This window comes from Bubalus bubalis, chromosome 5, assembly GCF_019923935.1.
Source record: "Bubalus bubalis isolate 160015118507 breed Murrah chromosome 5, NDDB_SH_1, whole genome shotgun sequence".
In the NCBI taxonomy this organism is placed as follows: domain Eukaryota; kingdom Metazoa; phylum Chordata; class Mammalia; order Artiodactyla; family Bovidae; genus Bubalus; species Bubalus bubalis.
Window position 1 is genome coordinate 120,346,963 of NC_059161.1, and position 20,927 is coordinate 120,367,889.

Consider the following 20,927-nt stretch of genomic DNA (forward strand, 5'->3'; position numbering starts at 1 on the left):
TGGAATATTCCCTTGGTATCTCTAATTTTCTAGAAGAGATCTTTAGTCTTTCCCATCCTATTGTTTTCCTCTATTTCTTTGCATTGATTGCTGAGGAAGGCTTTCTTATCTCTCCTTGCTTTTCGTGGGAACTCTGCATTCAAATTGGTATATCTTTGCTTTTCTCCTTTTCTTTTTTCTTCCCTTCTTTTCACAGCTATCTGTAAGGCCTCCTCAGACAGCCATTTTGTTATTTTGCATTTCTTTTTCTGGGGATGGTCTTGATTCCTGTCTCCTGTACAATGTCATGAACCTCTGTCCATAGTTCATCAGGCACTCTGTCTATTAGATCTAGTCCCTTAAATCTATTTCTCACTTCCTCTGTATAGTCATAAGGGATTTGATTTAGGTCATACCTGAATGGTTTAGTGCTTTTCTCCACTTTCTTCACTTTCAGTCTGAATTTGGCAATAAGGTGTTCATGTTCTGAGCCACCGTCAGCTCCCAGTCTTGTTTTGCTGACTGTATAGAGCTTCTCCATCTTTGGCTGCAAAGAATATAATCAATCTGATTTTCGTGTCGACCATCTGGTGATGTCCATGTGTAGAGTCTTCTCTTGTGTTGTTGGAAGAGGGTGTTTGCTATGACCAGTACATTCTCTTTGCAGAACTCTATTAGCCTTTGCCCTGCTTCATTCTGTACTCCAAGGCCAAATTTTTGTCTTACTCCTTGTGTTTCTTGACTCCTACTTTTGCATTCCAGTCTCCTATAATGAAAATGACATCTTTTAGGAGTTTTAGTTCTAGAAGGTATTTTAGGTCTTCATAGAACTGTTCAACTTCAGCTTCTTCAGCATGACTGATAAGGGCATAGACTTGGATTACCATCACATTGAATGGTTTGCCTTGGAAATGAACAGAGATCATACTGTCATTTTTGAGATTGCATCCAAGTACTGTATTTGAGATTCTTTTGTTAACTATGATATCTACTCCATTTCTTCTAAGGGATTCCTGCCCACAGTAGTAGATATAATGGTCATCTGAGTTAAATTCACTGATTCCAGTCCGTCTTAGTTCTCGCATTCCTCGAATGTCTATGTTCACTCTTGTCATCTCCTGTTTGACTACTTCTAATTTGCCTTGTAGAGAGCAATATTGCATAGGAACCTGGATTGTAAGGTCCATGAATCAAGGCAAATTGGGAGCCACTAGGGAATCCCAATTTGCCCTGATTCATGGACCTTACAATCAGGTTCCTATGCAATATTGCTCTCTACAGCATTGAATCTTCCTTCTATCACCAGTCCCACCCTCAACTGGGTGTTGTCTTTGCTTTGGCTCCATCCCTTCATTCTTTCTGGAGTTATTTCTCCACTGATCTCCAGTAGCATATTGGGCACCTACTGATCTGGGGAGTTCATCTTTCAGTGTTCTATCTTTTTGCTTTATCATACTGTTCATGGGGTTCTCAAGGCAAGAATATTGAAGTGGTTTGCCATTCCCTTCTCCAGTGGACCACATTCACTCCACCATGACCCATCCGTCTTGGGTGGCCCCACAGGGCATGGCTTAGTTTCATTGAGTTAGACAAGGCTATGATCCATGTGACAGATTGGCTTGTTGTCTGTGATTGTGGTTTCAGTCTGTCTGCCCTCTGATTCCCTCTCTCAGTGCCTACCCTCTTATTTGGTTTTCTCTTACCTTGGACGTGGGGTATCTCTTCACGGCTGCTCCTGCAAAGTGTAGCCGCTGCTCCATACCTTGGATGTAGGGTAGCTCCTCTCCTACCTACCTCTATAGGTAGGCTCTGATTTGGGCATGGGGTAGTTCCTCTTCACTGGGCTTCTGCACTGCCATTGCAGCTGCTATGCATCTGCACCGCCATCAGAGCTGAGGCAAGCAATATTTCAACAACTTATTGTTCCCCATATAGTTTCTGTTATTGTGACTTAGTCATATGTATGTTAAACAAGTAAAAGCAAGACAATAATTAAAACTAATGTTCTGATGTAAGACTTTCAGTGATAGAAAAAGAGGTTCACACATAACATAAAGAAGTTTAATTCAAACCGTGCTGTCTTAAATCTTGAACTGAAAGCATAAGTTTGCACCAACTAATTATATTCCTTTTTATTTAATTTTTAAGGAAAATGTGTACTTCCTACTCTGACCACTATAAAGCCTAGAAGCAATGGCAATTTTATAACAGTGACTACTCTGAGGTCTAACATGTAGCTTCTAAATATATTTCCCATCAGACAATGCATGGATTCTTAAAGAGATGGCTGATTTCAGGACTAGGTAAATGAATGCAAAAAATAATATTGGGAATCGTGAAGGACCAGAAAGCTAAGGCACTTCAAAGCCCAAAGGGGACTGGACAGAAAGTTGAGGAATCCAAATGAAAAGGCCAAACATCTACCAGTTTGTTGGGCAGAATGATGTTTCTGCTTCTCAACACACTGTTTGTCATAGCTTTTCTGCCAAGAAGCAATCACCTTCTGATTTCATGGCTGCAGGCACCCTCCACAGTGGTTTTAGAGGCTAAGATGAAGAAATCTGTCACTGCTTCCACCTTTTCTCCTTCTATTTGCCATGAAGGATGGGACTGGACCCCATGATTTTAGTTTATTTAATATTTAATTTTAAGCTGGCCGAATATGTCCAAATGTTAATAGGCAACATCTTATTTGTCATTGTGATAGATTGCTAGGGCACCAACTCACCATTCTGAGCACCGAGAAAGGAAAACAGTCAACAATATTTATGCTATTTTTGTTTCTATTAAGCATAGGCTATGTAACTACAAACAGTTCCATGAAAACAAGCTAGACTGACCCTTCAGGGGGTGATGAGAGAGTGATGGAGAGCAGCTATAATACAGACGAAGTCTCACTCACTGGCCTGCAGCTCAGCTCCTGCTATGGAGGTCTGGTTCCTAATAGACCAAGGACTGGTACTGGTCCTGACCCACTGTGTTGGTATTGTGGATTCCTGCTCTAAACCCCATAGTGGGACATTCTGTAAGACAAACCACCATACTTCCTCCCTGTTTCTGAATAAATAAATGGCATTATAATTGGGAGAGGAACAATTCAGTTCAGTTCAGTTCAGTCACACAGTCTTGTCCGACTCTTTGCGACCCCATGAATTGCAGCATGCCAGGCCCCCCTGTCCCTCACCAACTCCCGGAGTTCACTCAGACTCACGTCCATCGAGTCAGTGATGCCATCCAGCCATCTCATCCTCTGTCATCCCCTTCTCCTCCTGCCCTCAATCCCTCCCAGCTTCAGAGTCTTTTCCAATGAGTAAACTATTCACATGAGGTGGTCAAAGTACTGGAGTTTCAGCTTCAGCATCATTCCCTCCAAAGAAATCCCAAGGCTCATCTCCTTCAGAATGGACTGGTTGGATCTCCTTGCAGTCCAAGGGACTCTCAAGAGTCTTCTCCAACACCACAGTTCTAAAGCATCAATTCTTCAGTGCTCAGCCTTCTTCACAGTCCAACTCTCACATCCATACATGACCACTGGAAAAACCATAGCCTTGACTAGATGGACTTTTGTTCGCAAAGTAATGTCTCTGCTTTTGAATATGCTATATAGCTTAGTCAAAACTGTCCTTCCAAAGAGTAAGTGTATTTTAATTTCATGGCTGCAGTCACTATCTGCAGTGATTTTGGAGCCCAAAAAAATAAAGTCTGACACTGTTTCCACTGTTTCCCCATCTATTTCCCATAAAGTGATGGGATCGGATGCCATGATCTTCGTTTTCTGAATGTTGAGCTTTAAGCCAACTTTTTCACTCTCCACTTTCACTTTCATCAAGAGGCTTTTGAGTTCCTCTTCACTTTCTGCCATAAGGGTGGTGTCATCTGCATATCTGAGGTTATTGATATTTCTCCCGGCAATCTTGCTTCCAGCTTGTGTTTCTTCCAGTCCAGCATTTCTCATGATGTACTCTGCATATAAGTTAAATAAGCAGGGTGATAATATACAGCCTTGACGTACTCCTTTTCCTATTTGGAACCAGTCTGTTGTTCCATGTCCAGTTCTAACCGTTGCTTCCTGACCTGCATACAGATTTCTCAAGAGGCAGGTCAGGTGGTCTTGTATTCCCATCTCTTTCAGAATTTTCCACAGTTTATTGTGATCCACACAGTCAAAGGCTTTGGCATAGTCAATAAAGCAGAAATAGATATTTTTCTGGAACTCCCTGGCTTTTTTGATGATCCAGCAGATGCTGGCAATTTGATCTCTGGTTCCTCTGCCTTTTCTAAAACCAGCTTGAACATCTGGAAGTTCACGGTTCATGTATTGCTGAAGCCTAGCTTGGAGAATTTTGAGCAATACTTTACTAGCATGTGAGATGAGTGCAATTGTGCGGTAGTTTGAGCATTCTTTGGCATTGCCTTTCTTTGGGCTAGGAATGAAAACTGACCTTTTCCAGTCCTGTGGCCACTGCTGAGTCTTCCAAATTTACTGGCATAGTGAGAACAGCACTTTCACAGCATCGTCTTTTAGGATTTGAAATAGCTCACCTGGATTTCCATCACCTCCACTAGCTTTATTTGTAGTGATGCTTTCTAAGACCCACTTGACTTCACATTCCAGGATGTCCGGCTCTACGTCAGTGATCACACCATCGTGATTATCTGGGTCATGAAGACCTTTTTTGTACAGTTCTTCTTTGTATTCTTGCCACCTCTTCTTAATATCTTCTGCTTCCGTTAGGTCCATACCATTTCTGTCCTTTATTGAGCCCATCTTTACATGAAATGTTCCTTTGGTATCTCTAATTTTCTTAAAGAGATCTCTAGTCTTTCCCATTCTGTTGTTTTCCTCTATTTCTTTGCATTGATTGCTGAGGAAGGCTTTCTTATCAATTCTTGCTATTCTTTGGAATTCTGCATTCAGATGCTTATATCTTTCCTTTTCTCTTTTGCTTTTCGCTTCTCTTGTTTTCACAGCTATTTGTAAGGCCTCCCCACACAGCCATTTTGCTTTTTTGCCTTTCTTTTCCATGGGGATGGTCTTGATTCCTGTCTCCTGTACAATGTCTCGAACCTCATTCCATAGTTCATCAGGCACTCTATCTATCAGATTTAGGCCCTTAAATCTATTTCTCACTTCCACTGTATAATCATAAGGGATTTGATTTAGGTCATACCTGAATGGTCTAGTGGTTTTCCCTACTTTCTTCAATTTAACTCTGAATTTGGTAATAAGGAGTTCATGATCTGAGCCACAGTCAGCTCCTGGTCTTGTTTTTGTTGATTGTATAGAGCTTCTCCATCTTTGGCTGCAAAGAATATAATCAATCTGATTTTGGTGTTGACCATCTGGTGATGTCCATGTGTAGCGTCTTCTCTTGTGTTATTGGAAGAGGGTGTTTGCTATGACCAGTGCATTTTCTTGGCAAAACTCTATTAGTCTTTGTCCTGCTTATTTCATCTTAAAAGAGAACAACCAAGTGCAACATATGACTACATTCTTCAATAAACTGTGAAAAGACATCTGCTTTTTGAGAATCAGGGATATTTGCACATGGACTGGATATAAAATGTTCATTTTATTGGGAACAAAAGAGCATTTTTTTTCATATCGTATCATTCTACCAAAAATACTCATTATATATATTTTGTGAAATGTTCATATTTTCCCAATATACTTCAGGAAAAATGAATTAAGGGTAAAAGAGAGAATGAAATGATTGTCTCTCTTGAATTAAAAAGAGATACCTCCTACACGATGCATAGCTGCTATGGATGAATTGTGTCCATCCTTGACTCCCAATGTGATGGTATTAGAAAGTAGGGCCTCTGGGAGGTACCCAGGTTGACATGGTGTTTTGATGGTGGTCCCTAATGATGGGATTAGCCTCTCCCTCTTTTTCTCTCTTATTCCCCCTCTTCTTCCTTCCCTTCAGCCACCACATGTGAGAACATAGCAAGAAGAGAAAGACGGATGCAAGTCAAGAATGTCTTCCCTGGGAACTCAATTGACCACCACCTTGATGTTGCATAGTCTCCAGTCTATGACAACCTGTGGGACTAAGAGGTTGGTTTTGTAGTTATTGATGCCAAATGATGAATATATAGGGTTCATGACACCCGTCTTTCTTATATTCGTTATGTTTGAAATTGTTTTGCAGTAAGAAGTTTATAAAGAGTCCATTTTGAAGTTTCTGTCTTAGTGATACACTTAGGAGCCCAAGATAGCAGATTCAGGCAGGTCCCCTATGAATGAGTGGTTGGAGGACAACATGCTCCTTACCCCAACTCATCTCTTGTCATCTGAAAACTGTCCCCCACACTTGACACCCTTAACGCCCCCCCTCCCCCCACCATCTGTATCTACATTCCTCTGCTAAGCTGAGTCATCTAGCTGGAGATGTTGATGATTCAGGACAGGGTCTGGAAACAGAAGGAATACAGATATTTTTAGAAAGAAAAACTGGGCAGACCCATCTTGGTTTTCCCTTCTTTAGTGCAATCTGCAGGTGAGGGATTGAGGCTGGGCAGGGAGGGAGCCACAAGTGGGACTGCATAGATATCTACAAGTGAAGGGAGTAGGAATTCAGAACCCAGTAACCAGGAGGTGGGCAGCTTGCACAGGACCCAGGAGGGAAAGAAAAAGCACTGGGGAAAGAATAATGCCTACTTGGGGGCCAGACTTTCTTAAGTCTTTCGGTTAAACTTGGAGGTCACGTCTTTTCTGCTGGAATTCCTTCTCCGGAGGTGGAGGGGAGAGAGCTGTACTCACTCCTAATGACTCACAGGGAGAGGGCCTCCCCCAGAGGCCCTTTGATTCAACTCTAACTGTGGGTATCATCCCAAGCCAGATAGAAAATGGCAGATCATCCAAAAAATGACTTACTTTAAATAGTATTTAAAATACTACAAATTTTGTTTAAGAGTCCTGACATATCTAGTTCCCAGAGTTTTTTAGGAGAGATGATTTGTTAGCCTGATTTGGGTTTCTGCTGAGGAATATACAAGCTTCCCCATTGGTAACTCTGACTTATAAATACCTGATCTCATCCCACAGAACCCAAATGATGGTAAGTTCCAGTGGGCAAGGCCTCTAAGGTCCTCGGTGTCACAGCAGTTGTGTGCCAAGTGGTCTGCCACTCCCAGTCCTGAGCCCAGAACCCATGAACATCAATGGATAGTTACAGCCCCCTGCCCACCAGAAGCAGCCTCAGCATCCTCAGAAACATGAACCTCTGATCCTCTTGTCCACTGATTGGCTTTGAGCCTCAGACTGGAACAAGTGTTCGGGAGCAAGACCAGTCTCCCTCATCCAAGAGATGGGAAACTGAACCCTGGGGTGTATGACTCACCTTAAAGCTGCAGGTAAGTTAATGAAGACTTGGACCCAGGAACTCTGGTTCCCAGGCTAGGAAACTTCCAAGAAGGGAAAGATGAGAGAAAGCTCAATTGCATCCACTGCTGGGTAGCTCTCAGATGTCTGCAAGCACCAGAGTGGAAGTTTCTTTCCCATTGCCCCTCAAGTCTGGTTCTGATTTTATCAGCAGACCTGCCTCCATGTAGCAGCAGGAAAGCAATATTCAGGGCTGTTTCTTCTGGGTTCCAAGGACAGTGGGAAGGCCAGCTGTAGTGACCCTAGGAGGTAGTCGTGAAGGTGGTGACTGAGTCACTATCAATTCAGATCCCCAGAGCTCCCACTCGACCTTCACACAAGACAGACCCTTGGCTGACTGGATAACATGAACCTGCATTCAGAGCAAGAAGCATTCTCTTCTTAGCCTTCTGGAAACTTAGATATGTGCCTTATGTTTCCTCAGGGAACACCTGCCTGAGCGAGGTTGGGGTCTGAGACTAGCCTGAATGCAGGGGATGTGTTCCCTCTTTGATGCTCCAAATAGACCTTGGAGATTCAATGGCCTTGAGAGAATTCCAATCACCCTTATATTTTATAGGGACTTTGCTTTATGAATCTGGTTGGAGAAAAAGGACAGAAACACAGGACAAGGCCAGACATCTCTGGGTCCCAGCTGACTGTGAGTTGAGTTTCAGCCACCAGGCTTCACAGTTAGGTGCTGATGTAATTCACAAGCCACCTTTGTAGATGGAATAAAGGAAAGAGTTTTTGGGCAGAGAGCAGTGTGGTCAAAGAGCCATGGGAATCACACGGGGCAAGATGAAACAGGAGTGATTACTTATTTCTTCGCTCTATCTGTTTCTTGGCATTTCTACTCCTGAGAACAAGTACATGGAGATAGTCAGAGGCATTGGTGCTGCTCCTGGCACCTGATGCTCCTGGTGATAACCATTTTGTGTAAATGTCCCTGAACCAGAGCATATTCAGCCTCGTGATAGCCCCAGATTCTCCCTTCTTGGGAAGGCTGACATGCCTCATTGTTTCTAACTCACAACTGAAGCATGGGATGAGGTATGCTGGTTGTTCTGTAGCTAAGTTCCAAACATGGAAGGAAGGTTGTCAGTGGAAGGGTAGCCATTTATTAAGCTTGGTTACCTTGGTCCTTAGCAGGGGTAATTCCCACATCTAGAATGTTTTTCTCCCAGCTTTTTGCATGGCCGTGTCCTTCTCAACATTTACCATAATTTCAAATGAGTCTCTCAGGCTTGTTTTCTCTGGTCACTGCACTCTCACGAGCACAAACCCTGATCCAAAAAATGCTTAGACACATCCCTCTATCAAAACAATAATTATAGTTACCAAAGTGGAAAGGTGGGAGAGGGATAAATTGAGAGTTTTTGATTAATATAGGTATACTACTTTATTTAATAGATAACCAACAATGACCTACTGTACAGCACAGGAATTCTGATCAGTAGTCTATAATATCCTGTATGGGAAAAGAATCTAAGAAACAATAGGTACATGTGTATGTATAAGGGAATTAATTTCACATACAACTAATATTAATACAATGCTGTAAATCAACTATACTCCTATATAAATTAAAACCTGAACTTTTCAAAAAATACTTACATGTAGAGAACCATGGAGTTTTTTAGACTCTCAGGATTTCAGATATGATGCTGGAGATGGCAGACTGGGTGAAGAAATCTAGACATTATCTGGGGTTGCATTTTCCTAAGCTTTGGTGTCTTTTGCTTCTAGTGTCACCTTTGATTTGCCTTTGGAGGATCTAATACAAGGGCTTGGAGACACCAGCTGGGTGTAAGTTGAAGGATGAGAGGGAGGCGCTAGTGGGAGAGTGAAATCCCAGCTCCCTAGCCTTGGGTTGAGGCACGTATGAGGCACAACTTATATCCCACGTTCCCTGTGAAAACAGGCTGTAGCTTCCCTCGGCATGCCTTGCATGATATCAGACCCAGACTGGTTTCATCCTTTTTCATGTCCTGTTTCCACTTAGCCCTCACTGGTTTCTCTGGGAGAATTTTTCTTTTTTTAATTTTTGCAACAAGCAGGGGCTGCTCTGTTATGGTGGTGCACTGGCTTTTCATTCCTGTGCTTCTCTTGATATAGATCACAGGCTCTAGGGCACTCAGGCTCAGTAGTTGTGGCCCACTGGCTTAGTTGCCCTGGGGCATTTGCAATCGTCCCAAACCAGGTCTCAAGTGCATATCTTAAGCCCTGGATCAAAAGGGAAAACACTCTGGAAGGAATTTGAAATAAATCACTTTTATATGAAACTTGGCACCATGGCTTATTTATGAGGAGAAAGATAGAGGATTGTCCCTACTTCAAGCAACCTCCTGAGATCAGGACTGACTGAGGTTCCCCTCCCAAGGGTTCCTACAGGATCTTGAAGCTCTCCTGCCATGTGGCTTTGTTCTTGCTTCAGTTTCTGAATCCCACACTAGACCACACCTTCCAGAGGGCAGGGCTGTCACTTGACTCACTTATAAGTATACATCAGTAGATATTGTCTCATTCAGACCCTGATGTCAAGACAAGGCTAACACAAACATCAGTTATTCTATTATGAGTGTTAGATTACAGGTTCAAAGACTGTAATCAAACCCTAAATAACATTATCTTAAATACAATACAATTTCAATTCTCTTTCATATACTGTTAGTGCAGGTCTCTCCACAGAGATGAGGGCCCACTTCTTTCTTGTCACATCTTCCGCCTGTGCTACTTACCTCTGGTCTAACATGGCTGCTCCAGCTCCTGTCATTACATCTGCATTCCAGCTAGTGTGACAGAAATAATAGTTCCATTTGGAAGTGAGATATCACCTCTATTCAAATTCCACTGGCAGAAGTATCTTCCATGTTCATGGAAAAACTTCAGGTGATGGGCACACAGAAGGGCAGAGGAATGTGATCCCATTTCAGAACATTCATGATAAGTAACAAGGGCCACCACCCTTCATTCATATCCCCTGTATTCATTCTTCTTTGGTCCTCTGCACACAGCTCTCGGTCTGTTTTGGCCTGCAAATATGGATATGGATGAGGTTATAAGAGAGGACATGGTCCAGGCTGTAAAATATGGGGAAAACAAGAAAGGAAAGAAGATAAGAAAGTATAAAAATACAAAATTTAAAGGAAAGCGTGCTTATAATCATAATTTTGCATTTATACAATTTAGGTGTAATGGTTGATGAATCAACCCAGAGGGATGGAATGGGGAGGGAGGAGGGAGGAGGGTTCAGGATGGGGAACACATGTAAACCTGTGGCGGATTCATTTTGATATTTGGCAAATCTAATACAGTTATGTAAAGTTTAAAAATAGAATAAAATTAAAAAAAAAAAAAATTAAAGAAATGTAAAACATTAATGTATTCACCAAACCCAACAAAATAATAAGACTATATCATATTAAACACATAGCAGTATCAGTATTAAGTTTGGATGCACATTGAAAAAATCTAATACAACTATAACTTTAGCAAGATAAACTTGATTTTTCTCTCCCACTGGAACAAAGCTGGAGGTGGGCCAGCCAGAGCTTGGGTGGTATCCATCTCCAAAGTTACATGATTGTCCAATACAACTGCAAGAGTTCCACCATCACAACTAAAATCCAGACAACAGTTAGGAAGAAAGTAGGTAAGGGAAGAGTCCCATCTCTCAGCTAAATCAGCTCCTTGAAAGCAGTCTTCCAAGAAATCACTCTTACAGATCTGCTTACATCTCAGTCACCAGTCATGACTAAGAGCACAGGTGTGCAGGAAATGCAGTCCTGTGGCAATGGCACCCTATTCCAGCACTCTTGCCTGGAAAATCCCATGGATGGAGGAGCCTGGAGGGCTGTAGTCCATGGGGTTGCTAAGAGTCGGACACGACTGAGTGACTTCACTTTCACCCATTGGAGAAGGAAATGGCAAGCCACTCCAGTGTTCTTGCCTGGAGAATCCCAGGGATGGGGGAGCCTGGTGGGCTGCCTTCTATGGAGTTGCACAGAGTCAGACACGACTGAAGTGACTTAGCAGCAGCAGCAACAGATACTGGGCTCATGGCTATATAACAAAATATTTTCAGTTTTGAAAGAGAAGCAGAGAATAGATCATTTTGTAGGTAGCCTGCAGCACCTGCCTTAAAGAACAAACCTTTTCTGAATGGATTATGCTGAATTTTCTGAACGGATTAGGCTGGGCACAGTGTGGAAGGAACAGCAATGAGAAACAACTATATGGACCTGAACTGTGCTCCAGAAAAAAGGGGCAGGCTGGTCAGTAGAGATCTTCTAAGGACTGAAGTGAGTATTGTACATACCACATGATGCAATTTGCTTTGAAAAATGCTTTTCCAACTCAGGTCCCAAATCTCTCAATTCTTCAGCTTCTAAATATCTTGTCTTTGTTACCTCACATTCTGACCTACCTGTCTCACCTTCCTTATTTCTTTTCACATCACTTCTCCATCTAGTCCACCAGCATTGCAAGATCCAGTACTGAAGGAGTTAGCAATACTTTCTAGAAGTGGGTACAAACACAATGACTATTTCTACTTTAATATTAGTTTCTCCTGATCAAGGTCTTTTGAAGGACTGATATGGCTAGAATTATGGAAATCTCACCTTTGAGACCTTTTAAAAAACATTTCTTTTTACATTTGTCTGTTGGTGGTGATGCAGTCTCATAGTTGTTCAAGTCTGAGAAAGTATTTTATCTTGTTTTTAATATGTATTTTTCTTGGGTATAGAATTCTGAGTCAATTATATTTCTCAGCATTTTAAGATGTGGTGCCAGTGTCCTCTGGCTAACATTGTTTCATATGCCTAATCTGCTGTCTTTCCCATTTTTTCTTCTACTGTGTCTGTTTTTCATTCTGGTTACATTTCTTTGGTTGATTGTTTTAAACAATGAATTATCATGCACCTTTGAATAGTTGTCCTATTTCTTGTCTTTGAATTAATTGAACTTCTGTGTTAATGGCTTTAAAGCTTTCATCATATCTTGAAAATTTTCAGCCAGTAGTTATGAAGTTCTTTTCTCTATTCTCCTTCTTTCACTTCCTGTGGGATTTCATTTACATATATTTCAGTATTCTTAAAGTTATTTCAAATTTCTGTGATGCACAATTAATTTTTCCCACAGTTTTTTCATTCCTATTTTCCATGTCTCTATTTAACATACTCAATATCCTTCAGCTTCATGAATGTAAAGATTATTATTCTAGGAAGCATTTTAATGTCCTTCCTGCTAATTATGTGATGTGTATTTAACTGTGTTTTTACTTATTGATTTTTCCCTCATTATGAATATTTTCTTGCTTCTTTACACACTGGAATTTTTTTTCTTTTGAAATTTATATATTTACCTTAATTAGAGGATAATTACTTTACAATATTTTGATTTACCTAGGACAAATATTTTCACATTTCATATGGAAATTTTAAATGGATATTAGATATAACAATTTTTTCCCTTTGGATGCTGGATATTCTTAATTTTTATAAACTACTCCTGGCACTGTTTGCAAACACTGTTAATTTCTTGGGAACACTTGTATTTTTTGAAGGCTTGCTGTTCAGGTTTTTTAGCTGATATAATACCAGGCTTTAGACCATGTTTAGTATTCCCCACTAGTAAGGCAATATTTTCTTCGGGACTATACTGATGTCATGGGAATTATGAGTAATTTCCATGATGGTGGGTGGGGACACCATTAGACTTGGTGCAATTTGAGACTCAAGTATTGTTCCCTATAATCCTGACAAGTACTATCAACTTTCTGCTGAAAACTGGAAGGGTATCACCTGTACACTTGCACAGTTCTCTGTGTATAACTCTCTCCTATGAACTCTAAGTATCTAGAGTCTCAAATCTCTCTTCTTGGGGAGACCGTTTGTCTCTGCTTAAATAGCCCATCCATGTATGTGTTGGAAACTATTTCTAGAGTTGGGGCAATTGTAGAACTCACCTTGCTTGCTCCCCACCTCAGGAATCCATTTTCTGCTGCTTGACATTTGATGTAAAAAACTGCTCTTTCATTTATGTCTTCTACTTTCAAGCTGTTTAAGACAGGAGGATAAATGTGTCCTTTGCTCCTCTATGTCTACAAAAATGGAGGTCCCCCTGAAATCAGAACTCACTGAATGCCTTGTGAATGCTAGGCAGTGACTTCTGTGCATGGGTGCAGACTAACTAGGAATATGTTTTGGGGCTTTGGGGAGCCCTGTCTTGCTGGAGAAACTTGACAATTACAACTAGCATTTGCTATGGGATAGGTTCAGTTCAGTTCAGTTCAGTCACTCAGTCATGTCCGACTCTTTGCAACCCCATGGACTGCAGCACGCCAGGCTTCTCTGTCCTTCACCAACTCCTGGATCTTGCTCAAACTCATGTCATCGAGTCACTGATGCCATACAACCATCTCACCCTCTGTCATCCTCTTCTCCTCCTGCCTTCAATCTTTCCCAGTAATAGGGTCTTTTCTAATGAGTAAGTTCTTCACATCAGTTGGCTAAAGTATTGGAGTTTCAGCTTCAGCATCAGTCCTTCCAATTAATATTCAGGATTGATTTCCTTTCGTATGACTAGGTGGATCTCCTTGTAGTCTAAGGGACACTCAAGATTCTTGTCCAACACCACAGTTCAAAACCTTCAATTCTTCATTTCTCACCATTCTTCATGCTCCAACTGTCACATCCATATATGACAACTGGAAAAAATCATAGTTTTGTTTATACTGAAATTTTTCAACAAAGTAATGTCTCTGCTTTTAAAAATGCTGCTAGGCTTGTCATAGATTTTCTTCAAACAAGCAAGCATCTTTTAATTTCATGGCTGTAGTCATCATTTGCAGTGGTTTTGGAGCTCCCAAAAATAAAGTCTCTCACTGTTTCCATTGTTTCCCCATCTATTTGCCATGAAGTGATGGGACCAAATACCATGATCTTCATTTTGTGAATGTGGAGTTTAAGCCAGATGTTTCACTCTCCTCTTTCACTTTCATCAAGTGGCTCTTTAGTATCTCTTCATGTTCTGCCATGAGGGTAGTGTCATCTGCATATCTGAGGTTATTGATATTTCTCCCAGCAACAATGATTCCAGTTTGTGCTTCATCCAGTTGGACATGTCACAGGATGTGATCAGCATATAATTTAAATAAGCAGGGTGACAGTATACAGCCTTTAATTACTCCTTTCCTGATTTGGAACCAGTCGCTGTTCCATGTTCAGCTCTAACTGTTGCTTCTTGACCTGCATACAGATTTCTCAGAAGGCAGGTAAGCTGATCTGGTATTCCAATCTCAGTAAGTTTTTCACAGTTTGTTGTGATCCATACTGTCAAAAGCTTTTGCATGGTCAATAGAGCAGAAGTAGCTATATTTCTGGAATTCTCTTGCTTTTTCTATGATCCAACGAATGATGGCAATTTGATCTCTGATTCCTCTGCCTTTTCTAATTCCGGCTTGAACATATGGAAATTCACAGTTCATGTACTGTTGAAGACTTGCTTGGAGAAATTGTCTTGGTAGTTTGTGAGATGAGTGCAACTGTGTAGTAATTGAACATTCTTTGAAATAGCCTTTCTTTGGGATTCCACTGCTGAGTTTTCCAAATTTGCTATCATACTGAGTGCAGCACCTTAACAGCATCATCTTTTAGGGTTTGAAATAGCTCAATTACAATTCCATCACCTCCACTAGCTTAATTCGTAGTGATGCTTCTTAACGCCCTCTTGACTTCACATTTCAGGATGTCTAGCTCTAGGTGAGTGATCACACCATCATGGTTATCAGGGTCATTAATATCCTTTTTGTATAGTTCTTCTATATATTCTTTCAACCTCTTCTTAATATATTCTGCTTCTCTTATTTCCATGCCATTTCTGTCTTTTATTTGGCCCATCTTTGCATGAAATGATCCTTCCCTACCTCTAATTTTCTTGAGCAGATCTCTGGTCTTTCCCATTCTATTGTTTTCCTGTATATCTTTGCACTGATCACTTAGGAAGGTTTTTTTTTTTTAAATCTGTTGTTGCTATCTTTGGAACTCTGCATTCAGACTGGTATGTGTTTCTTTTCTCTTTTGCCTTTTGCTTCTCTTCTTTTCTAAGTTATTTCTAAGGCATCCTCAGACAACCATTTTGCCTTTTTGCATTTCATTCTCTTGAGGAATGGTCTTGATGAGGTACATACAGATCAAAAAACAAAGATCACTGCATCCAGATCCATTATTTCATGGAAAATACATGGATAAACAATGAAAGCAGTGACAGACTTTATTTTCCTGGACTCCAAAATCACTGCAGATGGTGACTGCAGCTGTGGGGGGGAAAAAAAAAGACACTTGGTCCTTGGAAGAAAAGCTATGAAAAACCTTGACAGCATACTAAAAAGCAGAGACATTACTTTACCAACAAAGGTCTGTATCATCAAACCTATGGTTTTTCCAGAAGTCATGAGTGGATGTGAGAGTTGAACCATAAAGAAAGTTGAGCACAGAAGAATTTATGCTTTTGAACTGTGGTGTTGGACAAGATTCTTGAGAGTCCCTTGGACTGCAATGGAGATCCAATCAGTCCATCTTAAAGGAAATCAGTCCTGAATATTCATTGGAAGGACTGATGCTGAAGCTTAACCTCCATTACTTTGGCAAATTGATGGGTAGAACTAACTCCTTATAAAAGACCCCGATGCTAGGAAAGATTAAAGGCAGGAGGCAAAGGGGAAAACAGAAGACAAAATTGTTGGGTGGCATCATCAACTTGATGAACATGAGTTTGAGCAAGCTCTGGGAGTTGGTGATGGACAGGGAAGCCTGGCATGTGGCACCCCATGATATAGCAAAGAGTTGGACATGACTGAGAGACTGAACTGAACTGATGTACAGAGGACAATCAGGGAGCAGGCAGAAGTCTTTAAGGATGAGGAAGGAACAATTCCTGGATAGCTGACAATTTTGGCCAAATTTGACAGCAGGCCATTAAAAGCTGGAGAAGCTCTAGGGAAGCAATTCTATGCCAGGTGGAGAGAATGGTAAGAGAAAGGCAGGGCAGCAGTGCTGGGATTTCCCAGAGGACAAGATCCTTGTTCTACTAAACTTTATCAATGCTCAATATTGTTAAGTGTTTGGAAAAAAGAGTTTTGTTTTGGAAGTGGTAGAGCAATATTCAATGGAAGGACTGATGCTGAAGATGAAGCTCCAACACTTAGGCTATCTGATGTGAAGACCCAGCTCAATGGAAGAGATCCTGATGCTGGGAAAGATTGTGGGCAGAAGGAAAGGGAATAAAAGAATGAGATTGTGGGATGGCATCACCAACTCAAAGGACATGACTTTGAAGAAACTCCACAAAATAGTGAAAGACAGGGAAGCCCGCTTTGTTGCCGAACATGTAATCACAAAGAGTCAGACATGACTTAGCAACTGAACAATACCAATGAAGACACAGAGACCACTGAAGGCTCTGGTCCTGGTTGGAGTGGAGAAAGATTTAGGTAGAAGGGGAGACTTCCCATCCTCTGGTGCAGGTCCTTGAATCCAAGGCAAGGAGCACAAGATTTTGAATGTGTTACCAAACATTGTTTTCTAAAAAAAAAAAAAAAAAAAAAACTGTTTTCTGCGGGAGAGAGAGCTTTGACTGAGTTTGTTCTCTAGATTTTACTGAGGGATTTAAAAGGGATTGGGGTCGGGCTGAGACTGCAAAAACCAGGTGACCAGCTGCTGGAGGGCGAGGCTTGTGGTAGACATTTTGCACTAGGTGGAAAATAAATTCAGAAAAAGTGTCCCTTCTGGCGTGTACATGCCAATGTATCACATTATTTCAGCAGATTACTTTAATGTTGTTTTGGGGCAAGCTAGAAATGTAGGATGGGTGGTTTGCTTTTCTCCATTCCTGTTGGTATTTAGATGACTAAATGTCTGGTTACTTCTTTGCATAGTTGGAATCATGCTTGGGAAAGAAAACGAGATCAATTCCACACATATTTTGTCCTTAAACAGCAATCATAGGAAGGTTTCTAAGGCAATGGTAGGTAATTTAAACATGAGGGGATAAATGGGTGAGAGGGTAACAGGCAGGAAGGCCAGGGGTCTCCAAAGGGAGGAAATAGCCTGCAAGTGTCAGACATTTTTATGTCTCTTAAACAGCAGGAGGAAACAAACTAGCAATATTTTTTCCTTCTCTATACAAATTTAAAAGGAGGTTTCTCTTAAAGTACTGTGTTGCCGTAATGACACCTGGTATCACCTGAAGTTAACTATTCTCAAACCTAGAGATAACCAATGCCTTTTTCTTATGGAAATGTTTGTCTTAAGCTATGCTAATATACAATATATTTACCCCAAACTCTGTTTTCAAGTCGGTTCTGCCTTTTGGCTCATAACCTACTTGACAAACCAGTATGTTACACTCAGATATTGTTCCTCTAATCTATGTAAATTAAACTATTTGTATGGTGATCTGCCCTTCTTCAAGAGTCAAGTTAATCATTTTATGGCCCAAGATGAACCATTTGGTGCCAAGTTATCACAGAATGCATATTATGGGTGAGGGGCCTGGTGCCATTCAGAGTTTTAAGACATCCCTTTCTGTCATTAACAGACTGCTAGTGACTATATAACATCCAGCTGAAGACTAGCAGGGGGGCACTCTTTCTGCCCTCTTCTGATGCCTATGTCAGAAGCTTTCTCTATCTCCTTTATACTTTAATAAAAACTTTATTACACAAAAGCTCTGAGCAATCAAGCCTCGTCTCTGGCCCCAGATTGAATTCTTCTTCTTTGGGGCCAAGAATCCTGGTGTCATGATTCAACAACAACCTTTCATGGGGACAGTTTCATTTAACAGGCTGAGACTGGACTGTACTGGTTGCCATAGTTGTTGCTATGAAAAGAAGCCATCACAGCTACTTATTGCTATGGTGGAGATGTGGGAACCTGAAAAGAGACCAAAAGCCTTACAACTCTACTTGCAGAGTGATTTCAGACTACAGGTAGTTAACAAAGAAAGGCTGACTGGTAAGGCTGAGGATGGGAGTAATCTGATCCAGTAATCATTAGCTCTGTGGGAGCATCAGCTCAGTCAGAGTTCTGTGTCATGCTTCAGAGAGAGATGTCATTTGGTTTGAATCAATACTTAGCCTTGAGGATGGCAGCCATAACCTCTAAACAGAAGATTTCCTTCTCCCCAGGTGGCAGAATAATTCATATTTGTTCCAGACTCAGGAGCCCAGAAAGCCCTCTTGGGGCTACTTGCTCTCTGCAGGCACACATGCAATCTAGAAGGTGGAACTATCATCATGGTGCCCATTTTCCAGATGGGAAAACTGAGGTTACGTGACTTGATCAAGCTCACACAGCTAAGTGTGTGAAAGGCCAAGCACAAACCCAGGGTAACAGTCCTCAAATTGTGAGTTTTTGCTCCACACCCACTGGGAGTGGTGGGTGGTCATCTGGCACCAATGCTTAGGCAGAAGCAAGCAGTATTCAGGCTTAAATTGAAGTAACTAAGGAAAACCACTAGACCATTAAGCTATGACCTAAATCAAATCCCTTATGATTTTATAGTGGAGATTAAAAATAGATTCAAGGGATTAGGTATGGTAGCCTGAAGAACTAGGATGGAGGTTTGTTACATTGCACGAGAGGTGGTCACCAAAATCATCCTCAGGAAAACAATGTGAGAAGGAAAAAGGGTTGCCTGAGAAGGCTTAAAAACAGCTGAGAAAATAAGAGAAGTGAAAGGCAAAGGAGAAAGGGAAAGATATACTCAGTGGCATGCAGACTTCTAGAGAATAGCAAGGAGAGATAAGAAAGTCTTTGTACGTGCACACTGCAAGAATTAGAGGAAAATAATAGAATTGTAAAGATTATAGATCACTTCAGGAAAATTGGAACTACCAGAGGAACACTTCATGCAAAGATGGGCACAATAAAGGACAGAAAAGTCAAAGACCTAACAGAAGCAGATGAGATTAAGAAGAGGTAGCAAGAATGCACAGAAGAACTGTACAAAAATGGTCATAATGACTGGGATGGGGATGATGCTTGGGTCACTCATGTAAAGCCAGATATACTAGAGTACGAAGTCAGTGGGCCTTAGGAAGCATCACTACAAACAATGTTAGGAGAACTGATGGAATTCCAGATGAGCTATTTAAAAATCCTAAAGAATGAGGCTGTAAAAGTGCTGCATTCAATATGTCAGCAAATTTGGAAAACTCAGCAGTGGCCACAGTAACATGTATAATATCATATATGAAATGAGTCACCAGTCCAGGTTCGATGCATGATACTGGATGCTTGGGGCTGCTGCACTGGGACGACCCAGAGGGATGGTATGGGGAGGGAGGAGGGAGGAGGGTTCAGGATGGGGAACACGTGTATACCTGTGGCGGATTCATGTTGATATACGGCAAAACCAATACAATATTGTAAAGTTAAAAAATTAAATTAAAAAAAAAAAAAAAAAGAAAGGCCATTCCAAAGAATGTTCAACCTATCATGCAATTGCACCCATCTCACTTGCTAACCAGGTAATGCTCAAAACCCTTCAAGTTAAGTTTCAATGCTACATGAACTGAGAACTTTGAGTTGTACAAACTGGTTTGAGGAACCAGAGATAAAATTTCAACATCCATTGGATCATAGAGAAAGCAAGGGAATCCCAGAAAACATTTCCATCTGCTTCACTGACTATGCTAAAGCCTTTCACTGTGTGGACCACAACAAACTGTGGAAAATTCTTAAGGAAATGGGAGTACCAGATCACCTTACCTGTCTCCTGAAAAGTCTGTATGTAGGTCAAAATGTGGCAGTTAGAATCAGACACAGAAAAACTGAAAGATTTAAAAGTGGGAAAGAAGCGTGACAATGTGTACATTGTCACTCTGGTTACTTAACTTCTATATAGGATACACCATTTGATATGCAGGACTGCATAAATCCCAAGCTGGAATGAAGATTGCTGGGAGAAATATCAACATTCACAGATCTGAAGATGACACTACCCTAGTGACAGAAAGCAAAGAACTAAAGAGCCTCTTCATGAGGAGAGGAGATGCAAAAACTGGTTAAAACTCAACAATCAAAAAAACTATTCACAAAAATATACTCAACATTCAGGGCATCTGGTCCCACCACATCATGGCATATAGATGAGGGAAAAGTGGAAACAGTGGAAGATTTTATTTTCTTGGGCTCCTAAACAACTGTGGACCTTGACTGCAGCCACAAAATTAAAACACACTTGCTTCTTTGAAGGAAGAAAGGCTATGAAAAACCTACACTGTGTATTAAAAAGCAGAGACTCACTTTGCTACAGAGGTCTGTAGTGTCAAAGCCATGATTTTCCAGTAATCATGTACAGATGTGCGATCTGGACCATAAGAAAGGGTGAATGCCAATGAATTGAGCTTTTGAACTGTGGTGCTTGATAAGATTCTTGAGAGTCCCTTATACAACAAGGAGATCAAACCAGTCAATCTGAAAGGAAATCAACCTGTGACCCCTGCTGGCTCAGCTGAGGCATCTACTAAGGGCCTCCAGGTGGAAAGAACGGATGCTTCCACTGAAAAAGTGCC